The following is a 10186-nucleotide window of genomic DNA, read 5'->3' as shown; positions in this document are numbered from 1 at the left end:
ACAGGATAATCTTTAGCAATGAGTTCAAGGACAGGACACTGGCCGAGTCTCCCCTACACGACAAAATAGTCTGATGCAATCTATTATGTTCACACAAGATAACAGGAGGCCTCAGTTTAACCACATATCTGAAAAAAAGACCAGAATGTCGAAACTGGGAACCGCAGATGCTGGTTTAAACAACAAAAAGACATAAAGCACTGGAGTAACCCAGCAGGTCAGGCAGCATCTCTGCAAAACATGGCTGGGTGACCTTTCAGGTGAGACCCTTCTTCAGCTTGCCTAGAAATCCACCGGTGATCTATGATCAAATAGCAAATAGCACTGGTAATCTTGCAGAGAGTTTCTAAACGTTCTAAAGAAATAGCAAAATTCATTAATGTGTGTGTGTGAGTGTGTGTGTGTGTGTGTGTGTGAGTGAGTGTGTGTGTGAGTGAGTGTGTGGGTGTGAGTGTGTGTGTGTGTGAGTGTGTGTGTGTGTGTGTGTGTGTGTGTGTGTGTGTGTGTGTGTGTGAGTGAGTGTGTGTGTGTGTGTGTGTGTGAGTGTGTGTGTGAGTGAGTGTGTGTGTGAGTGAGTGTGTGTGTGTGTGTGTGTGTGTGTGTGTGTGTGTGTGTGTGTGTGTGTGTGAGTGTGTGTGTGTGTGAGTGTGTGTGTGAGTGAGTGTGTGTGTGTGTGAGTGTGTGTGTGTGTGTGTGTGTGTGTGTGTGTGTGTGTGTGTGTGTGTGAGTGAGTGTGTGTGTGTGAGTGTGTGTGTGTGTGAGTGTGTGTGTGTGTGAGTGTGTGTGTGTGTGTGTGTGTGTGTGTGTGTGTGTGTGTGTGTGTGTGTGAGTGAGTGGGTGTGTGAGTGTGTGAGTGAGTGGGTGTGTGTGTGTGAGTGTGTGTGTGAGTGTGTGTGTGTGAGTGAGTGTGTGAGTGTGTGTGTGTGTGTGAGTGAGTGTGTGTGTGTGAGTGTGTGTGTGTGTGTGTGTGTGTGTGTGTGTGTGTGAGTGAGTGTGTGTGTGTGTGTGTGTGTGTGTGTGTGTGTGTGAGTGAGTGTGTGTGTGTGTGTGTGTGTGTGTGTGTGTGAGTGTGTGAGTGTGTGTGGGTGAGTGAGTGTGTGTGTGTGAGTGTGTGTGTGTGAGTGAGTGTGTGTGAGTGATGTGATTGTGTGAATATGCCTGTGTGAGTGTGTGTGTTTGTGTCAATGTGTGTGTGTGAGTGAGTGAACGCATGTGTGTGTGTGTCAGTACATGAGTGTGTGAGAGCTATTATGAGTGTTGTGTGTGTGTGTGTGTGTGAGAGAGAGAGTTACTGTGTGAGTGTGTGTGTGAGAGAGTTACTGTGTGAGTGTGTGTGTGTGAGTGTGTGAGTGTGTCAGTACATGTGTGTGTGTGAGTGAGAGAGTTACTGTGTGAGTGAGAGCTATTATGTGTGTGAGTGTGAGTGTGAGAGAGTTACTGTGTGAGCGTGTGTGAGAGAGAGCGAGAGACAGACAGAGACAGAGAACGCTGATGGTCACACAAAGGCATGAGTGACTAAACACTTACTCAGTAAGAAACCACTCAATGGGAGTGAGTCAACTGTGTCGCATCCTTGATCAATGAAAATCAAACGCTGCAGATCCTGAAAATGTGAAATAAAAGCACAAATGCAACAAACAGTAGAGAGGTCAAGCAGCATCTGTGGAGAGGGAAGAACAGTTGCCATTTTAAGACCCTCTGTCAGACCTGCTCGCTACTCAGGCCCTGCCACTCCGCACTTTAAAAGGGCTGGCACAGTCCTGATGGGCAGAACGACTCCTAGAAACCCATGGAAACGTGTTGTCAGCATTTTTGTCTTGCAGTGTGTGATGTACTCATGAGAGTTGGCGCGGGGAGACGCGAGTCATAGAGACTGGGGGTGTAAATGAGTCACTGTGGCTTAGTCAGTGCATACCAACCGTGGCAAGTGAATACAAGCGCAGCGCATCCCAGCTTCATCTCCAGCCACAGTGATGAGATGGTTGACACACCTTCCTCAGCTGGGAAACCAAGCTGCCAACATGGAACGAAAGGCAATGTTGCCAACAATAACTGGCTCCAGCCACTTGAAATTTGGCATCATCTTGTACACTCTGGAGTTTAGAAGGATGAGAGGATACCTCATTGAAACATATAAGATTGTTAAGGGCTTGGACATGCTAGAGGCAGGAAACATGTTCCCGATGTTGGGGGAGTCCAGAACCAGGGGCCACACACACAGTTTAAGAATAAGGAGTAAGCCATTTAGAACGGAGACGAGGAAACACTTTTTTTCTCACACAGAGTGGTGAGTCTGTGGAATTCTCTGCCTCAGAGGGCGGTGGAGGCAGGTTCCCTGGATGCTTTCAAGAGAGAGCTAGCACCTATCACAGGGAGATAGGGTAAAAGTTCTGTACAGACAGCATCTGTAATCAGTATGGAACCCGGGTCATTGGCGCTGTGAGGCAGCAACTCTATCACTGTGCTGCACACTGCGTTGCCTTCAACAATATTCTCCAACACTTCAGCCTGAGCTTGGCTGCATTCCCAGGCCAGGCATTCCAGCATTCCCCATGTATGAGACCTCACGCAACACCACTGCCTCCCTGCTCACTTCCTCTCTGCCAGAGCCACACAGTGCGTCAGAGTCAGAGGCAAACATAGATCCCGGGGGTTGGAATCTCTGAGCCCACATTTCCTGCCAAAGACTTTGGGAGGAGTCGAGTCAGGCCACGTGCGGGCTGGACAGAGGATGTGATTCATCCAAGCCTCCTGGCCTGGGGGAGAGGTCGGCCTGTGTTTGGAGAACATAACCTCAGCACAATCCACACTGCCACAGGAGCACGGCATGAATAGACAGGGAAATTCACACCAGCACTAGGAAAATAAACTCAGAGAGAGGAGGAAAGGGACATGATGGGAGGTACTGCAGAGCATCTTGTAACTAGCTTTCAATCCCTCTGTCAATGGGAACAGTTTTGGACAACTATCTAGGTTAGGTATAGTTTTATAATTGTCACATTTACCGAGGTACAGTGAAAAGCTTGAAGCCCCTGTCCCACTTCCCCGAGTTGCTCACGAACTCTCCTGAGTTTTCCCCTTGATTCGAACTCAGAGAATCCCCTTGATTCGAACTCAGAGTAATAGCCGTTCGTAGGTACTCGGGGCTATTTTTTTAACTCGTGGACATTTTTCAACATGTTGAAAAAAAGGCCCGACTTAAAACACTGTCCCACGGTATCAGTTCATTCCAAGAGCTCTCCCAAGTTTAACATAAATCAAACTCGTGGTCTGTGTGATGGACTTTGCTACATCTATAACTATTTGCATTTACTTGTGGCCTTGGGCAGCGCTGTTCCCAAACCAGGCTGTGATGCTTTCTATGGTTCATCTGTAGAAGTTTGCAGGATTCACTGGAGACATGCCGAAAATCACCCTTGCATCCCCCCCTCTCCCCCACCTCATCATCGTACTAGTTTCACTGTTGTCCTGTTGAGTTTCAACGTCTGTATTCACTCGCCATCACCTTCCCCACAGCCAACAATGGACCATTGTGGGCTCCACCTTTGCTGGCTGTGATCTGTCTTTTTGCATATCTTTCACTAATTTGCTCCATGTACCTTTTTTATATCTCTGTGCCTCCCTCTCCCCTGACTCTCAGTCTGAAGAAGGGTCTCGACCCGAAACGTCGCCTATCCATGTTCTCCAGAGACACTGCCTGGCCCGCTGAGTTACTCCTGCACTTTCTCTGTCTGCCTTTGAGATTTTCTGCTCATTTATACTCTGCTATTTCAGTGCAAGGTTTGGCTCCTTAATTCCAACATTGCCAACACTTTAGAGGCACTTTGGGAAGTCCCAGGACTATGAAAGAAAGAGGCTCCTAAGTTTTGCTTCCACCCATTGCAGATCAGTGTTGGTAAGCCACACTCACACCCACATGTCTGCTGTCAGATCCTGCCTTGTCTAGTGCGGTATAAATGGCCCATTAACTACACAGGAAACTTGAGGTCAACACCCAGGGCTGTGAAGAGAGGCGGGGTGGAGGGCGTGCACTAGGACCTGCGCGCAGTCATCCACTGCAGCTCCACCCGCATCCAGCTGCGAGTGGGAACTGCGCCGCCTCGTAGGCTGCAGAGCTTGAGCTACGCCCGGGTCCTAGCGCCCGGACCTCCTGCTATCAAGCACTCTCAATGCCAGGAAATAGATACAAAATGCTGGAGTAACTCAGCAGGACAGGCAGGCAGCATCCCTGGAGAGAAGGAATGGGATGAGTTAATCCAGAGATGCTGCCTGTCCAGCATTTTGTGTCCATCCTCGACTTAAACCAGCATCTGCAGTTCCTTCCTGCAACAACTTAATGCCAATGCTGTTTGCTCGTGTTGCAGTAACTACACAGCTCAGAACTTTTACTCAAGCTTGGGCGGGAAATAGATTAGACCAGATTTGTTTTTGCACAAGCAGAGGGAGAAAGAAACTATAAATAGTTCAAGGTCAACATCCCAACTCTGGCAGGAGAAATGAAGAACCCTCTCTAATCAATTTGAATTATTTTGCCAATCTTCATTTTAAGTCCCCAATTCTACAATGAAAACACCAGCATAGAGCCCGTTTTATTTAAGAAGGGATTGCAGATGCTGGAAAATCAAAGGGAGACAAAAATGCTGGAGAAACTCAGCGGGTGCAACAGCATCTATGGAGCGAAGGAAATAGGCGACATTTCAGGTCGACACCCTTCTTCAAACTATTTTAGTTCAGCTTAGTTTATTGTCACGCGTACCGTGTTAGAGTCATAGGGTGATACAGTGTGGGAACAGGCCCTTTGGCCCAACATGTCCCGGCTACACTAGTCCCACCTGCTTGCGTTTGGCCCATATCCCTCCAAACCCGTCCTATCCATGTATCTGTCTGACTGTTTCTTAAATGATGGGATAGTCCCAGCCTCAACTACCTCCCCTGGCAGCTTGTTCCGTACATCGACTACCCTTTTTGTGAAAAGGTTACCCCTCAGATTCCTATTAAATCTTTTCCCCTTCACCTTGAACCAAAATTATTCGGGGATTTTGCAGCAAGGGATTCTGTGCATTGTTGCGTGCTAACCAGTCAGCAGAAAGACAATGCATGGTTACAATCGAGCCGTCCACAGTGTACAGATACATGATAAAGGGAATAACGTTTAGTGCAACATAATGTCCAGTAAAGTCTGATTAAAGATAGTCCGAGTATCTCCAATGAGGTGAACAGTTGTTTAGGACCACTCTCTGATGCTTGGTTGGATGGTTCAATAACATTCAGTTAGTATCATGTCACAATTCTAATGCAGATACACACCCTATATTACACAAGGCACTGCCCTTTAGTCATCGCCATAGAGTTACAGAGAGATACTGCACAGAGACAGGCCCTTTGGCCCATCAAATCCATGCTGGATGGTGAAGAGCCATTTACACTAATCTAACATTAATCCCATTTTTTTTAGCCTCCTCACATTCTGATCAACCCCCCCTAGAATCTACCATTCACCTGCACATTAGGAGCGATTTACAACAGCAAATTAACCTACAAATCCACATGACTTCTACATATGGGAGGAAACCAGGGGAAATCGACAGTCCTGCAAACTCCACACAGACAGCAAATGAGGTCAGGATTGAACCCGGGTCTCTTACGCTGTGAGGCAGTGGCTCTACCAACTGCACCACTGTGCCACCATTTATCTATTAGACTTTAGACATCAGATACAGAACGGAAACAGGCCCTTCGGCCCACCGAGTCTGCGTCGACCTTGTACACTAGTACTATCCTACACACTAGGGTCAAATTAGAGAAGTCATTTAGCCTACAAACCAGTACTTCTTTGGACTGTGGGAGGAAACCGGAGCGCCCAGAGAAAGCCCATGTGGTCACAGGGAGAATGTACAAACTCCATACAGACAGCACCCATAGTCAGGATCGAACCCGGGTCCCTGACGCTGAGAAGCAGCAACTCTACCGCTGTGCCACCGTGCCGCCCAACACTCTATGGACTTCGGGAGGATCTTCGTGTCTGGCTTAATTTCTTTGGCACGTTTTAAGTGTGTTGACTATATCGCAATGTAAATTTGCTAACTAATACTAACTTGTTAGCTGTGACTCACACTCCCATCCTCTGAGTCAGAAGCTTGTGGATACAGGATGGCACAGTGACACAGCGGTAGAGACCCAGGTTCCATCCTGACTACGGGTACTGTCTGTAGAGAGTTTGTACATTCTCCCCGTGACCGTGTGGGTTTTCTCTGGGTGCTCTGGTTTCCTCCCACACTCCAAATATGTACAGGTGTGTAGGTTAATTGGCTTTGGTAAAAAGCTGTAAATTGTCCCTCGTGTGTGTGTGTGTGTAGGGTAATACCAGTTTCCGGGCGTGATTGCTGGTCGGGGTGGACTCTATGGTACGAAGGGTTTGTTTCCGCATTTTATCTCTAAAGTCTAAAGTTTAAGTGTATTGACATCGCAATAGTCCAAATTTACTGACTAGTACAAATTTGTTCGCTGTGACTCACATTCCAGGCCTCTGAGTCAGAAGGTTGTGGAGTTCAGTCCCACTCACCCATTCGATCACCTCCATAGAGCATCGACCAGTACAGCACAGCAGTAGGCCCTTCTGCCCAAAGATGCAAGGTAGACCACTCCTGCTAAATGCAATGGGCTGACATGTAGTATGCAACGGAGCGGAACGTGGGCCTTTTTTGCATCCATTTCCGTAACCCGACCCGACCCGACTGGCAGTGTAATCAACGTTGCGGGGGAACAGTTTGTGTTAATAAATTAAAATTCTGAAAATGAGAAGATTTTTACCAAAGAACTTTTATTTTTACGAGGATGTTTCCGTAACCGGCTTCCGTCTCCGCACTAGTATCTTTGCTCCGCTACGGGATCTTTGGTGCGGAGACGGAAGCCGGTTACGGAAATGGGGCCGAAAATCTGCCCATGGATCTGCCCATGACCTTAATGCGTATTTTTTGTCGAATGGACTCTCTTGCTCCGCTATAGGATCTTTAGTGCACTTGACAATAAACTAAACTGACCCTCCCCCATCCTTGTTCTTCGACTCATTTCACTGTCCTCCAGAATCAATTTTACCGATGGTACGTCTTGTTGCAATCTTCCCCTTTCTACAGTTCCATTGATCATAATCCCCTTTGATCTGTGTTTTCACACCTTACTCTTCCATATCTCTAGTCTCCCTCTCCCTTGACTCTCGGTCTGAAGAACGGTCTCGACCAGAAACATCACCCGTTCCTTCTCTCCAGAGATGCTGCCTGTCCCACTGAGTTACTCCAGCATTTTGTGTCTATCTTCAGTGTAAACCAGCATCTGCAGTTCCTTCCTACACATTATGAATGGGCGCTGGCTGGGGGTGAAAGAGACAGACCTTCACACATTCATAAGTGATAGGAGCAGAATTAGGACATTCGGCCCATTAAATCTACTCTGCTATTCAATCATGACTGATCCATCTTTCCCTCTCAACCCCATTCTCCTGCCTTCTCCCCATATCCGCTGAAACCCGTACCAATCAAGAATCTATCTATCTCTGCCTTAAAAAAAAATCCATTGACTTGGTCTCCACACCCTTCTGTGGCAATGACCTCCTTTGACTATGATGAAGACTATCTACGACTCCCTTTGACTACCCTCGATTACCTACGACTAACATGCCGACCTACATTGACTAAACCTACGAGTAAAAAAAGTATCGATTTTTCCATTGCGACCTTTTTTTACTCGCGGGCATTTTTCAACGTTGAAAAACACGCCGCGACGTAGCTGAGGCCTGGAGTACACGGGGACTACTCGCGAGCATGAAGGAGAGTTACAAAGACCTCCTAGGACCTGGTGTCGACCACGCTGTGAGTACGAGTCGAGGACAAACTCACCGCAGTGGGACAGCCCCTTTACATCGGGACGTGAAAGGAATGAGAAGAGTCGAGATTGTCCATAGGAACAAGAGAGGCAGCGGTGACTGTGAGTGGGCGGGTCTTGGCTGGGTGGTCCGGGTCTATAGATGGGGAATCAGGCAGTCAATGTACAGCGGGGCCATTTCCAAGGCAACATGCCACCATTCCCACTGCGGATCAGCTGTGCATCACAACTCCGGCATCAATCCCCCCCCCCCCCCCCCCCCCAGCCCCCCCCCCGGAGGTGAACACAGGCAACAAACAATGGAGCATCCTGCAGCTGGGGGGGGGGGGGGGGGGGGCGGTGAACAGCAGCTGAGACCAAACAGGCTGGGCAGGTTCAGACTGATTTCATGCATCCATGCAAATTCATTTTAACTCCTAACCCAGTCGAGCATCAAGCGTGTCGGAAGGAACTGCAGATGCTGGTTTAAACCGAAGATAGACACAAAATGCTGGAGTAACTCAGCGGGACAGGCAGCATCTCTGGAGAGTAGGAATGGGTCGAGACCATTCCTCAGCCTTCTTCTTCTTCAGTCACTCCAGCTTTTGGAGTCAATCTTCGAGAATCAAGAGAGTTTGATCGTCATATGTCCCAGATAGAACATTGACATTCTTACTTGCTGCTGCACAGCAGAACATGGAAATGCTTTATGACTACGTTACTTTGGGAGGTACAGCACAGAAACAGGCCCTTCAGCCCGCGTTGACCAGCAGTCACACTGTACACTAGCACTATCCTACACACACACTAGCGACAATTTATCATTTTTGCTGATGCTGATTAACCAACAAACCTGCACGTCTTTGGAGTGTGGGAGGAAACCGGAGCACCCGGAGAAAATCCAGGCCGTCACGGGGAGAACATGCAAACTCCATACAGACAGCATCCGCAGTAGCTAGGATCTCTGGTGCTGTAAGGCAGCAGCTCTACCGCTGCACCATCGTGCTGCAAGTAAGTAAGTTTATTGGCCAAGTATTCACATACAAGGAATTTGCCTTGGTGCTCCGCTCACAAGTAACAACATGACAAACAGTGACAGTTACGAATGAATCAGAAAACACTAAACATTAATAATAATAAAACATTAATGATAAAACACCATTGATCAAGCATGTGAACCAACACAATACCAGATCAAAGGGAGGCTACAGATTTTTGGCTGTTGAGTAGAGCAACTACTCATGGATAAAAACTGTTTTTATGTCTGGCTGTGGCAGCTTTGACAGTACGGAGTCGCCTTCCAGAGGGAAGTGATTCAAAGAGTTTGTGGCCAAGGTGAGAGGGGTCAGAGATGATCTTGCCCGCTCACTTCCTGGCCCTTGCAGTGTACAGTTCATCAATGGAGGGAAGGTTGCAGCTGTAAAAGGAAGTCTTGCATTTATGTAGCAGCAAGCACATTTTTTTCAAGGCCCACTAAAATATTGTAAAGATTACGAGGTTATAAAGCACAATACACAAAGTGCTGGAGTAACTGGTAGGTGACGATTTAGGTCAGACAATCAGAAGCAAAGATCCTATAGCGGAGCAAGATAGACCACTCCTGCTAAATGCAATGGGCTGACGTGTAGTACGCAACGGAGCGGAACGTGGGCCTTTTTTTCATCCATTTTAGTAACCCAACCCGACTCGCAGTGTAATCAACGTTGCGGGGGAACAGTTTGTGTTAATAAATTAAAATTCTGAAAATGAGAAGATTTTTACCAAATAACTTTTATTTTTACAAGGATGTTTCCGTAACCGGCTTCCGTCTCTGCACTAGTATCTTTGCTCCGCTACGGGATCTTTGGTGCGGAGACGGAAGCCGGTTACGGAAATGGGGCCGAAAATTACCCATGGATCTGCCCATGACCGTACAACGTCTTTTTCGTCGAGTGGACTATCTTGCTTGCTGTAGGATCTTTGATCAGAAGATCTTGGGTTGGAGGTGTTTTTGTAACCTCAGCCTACCCTGCTATGTCATAGGTCTGTCTGCTTGTACATTGGCGGCTGAGATGAGGTGTGGTCCTTGCAACCCAAACCATTACCTGCCGCTGAGAAATCTGCAAACCAGCTTGCCTGCATTCCTTCTTACATCTGACTCAGAGCACCCTGGAAAACTCCCCACCCATTGCCCTGGAGGAGATATACTGACCTCACTCACAACATCCAGGACTGTTTACAGAAAACAGACAGATTGTAGGCAAAGATCCTCTGCTATAGGATCTTTGATTGTAGGTGCAGGAACCTAACCTTCCACGTTTCATAAAGGGCCGTCCCACTTAGGCTATTT

This window comes from Leucoraja erinacea, chromosome 39 (assembly GCF_028641065.1).
Source record: "Leucoraja erinacea ecotype New England chromosome 39, Leri_hhj_1, whole genome shotgun sequence".
Classification (NCBI taxonomy): Eukaryota; Metazoa; Chordata; class Chondrichthyes; order Rajiformes; family Rajidae; genus Leucoraja; species Leucoraja erinaceus.
This window is presented reverse-complemented; position numbering follows the sequence as displayed.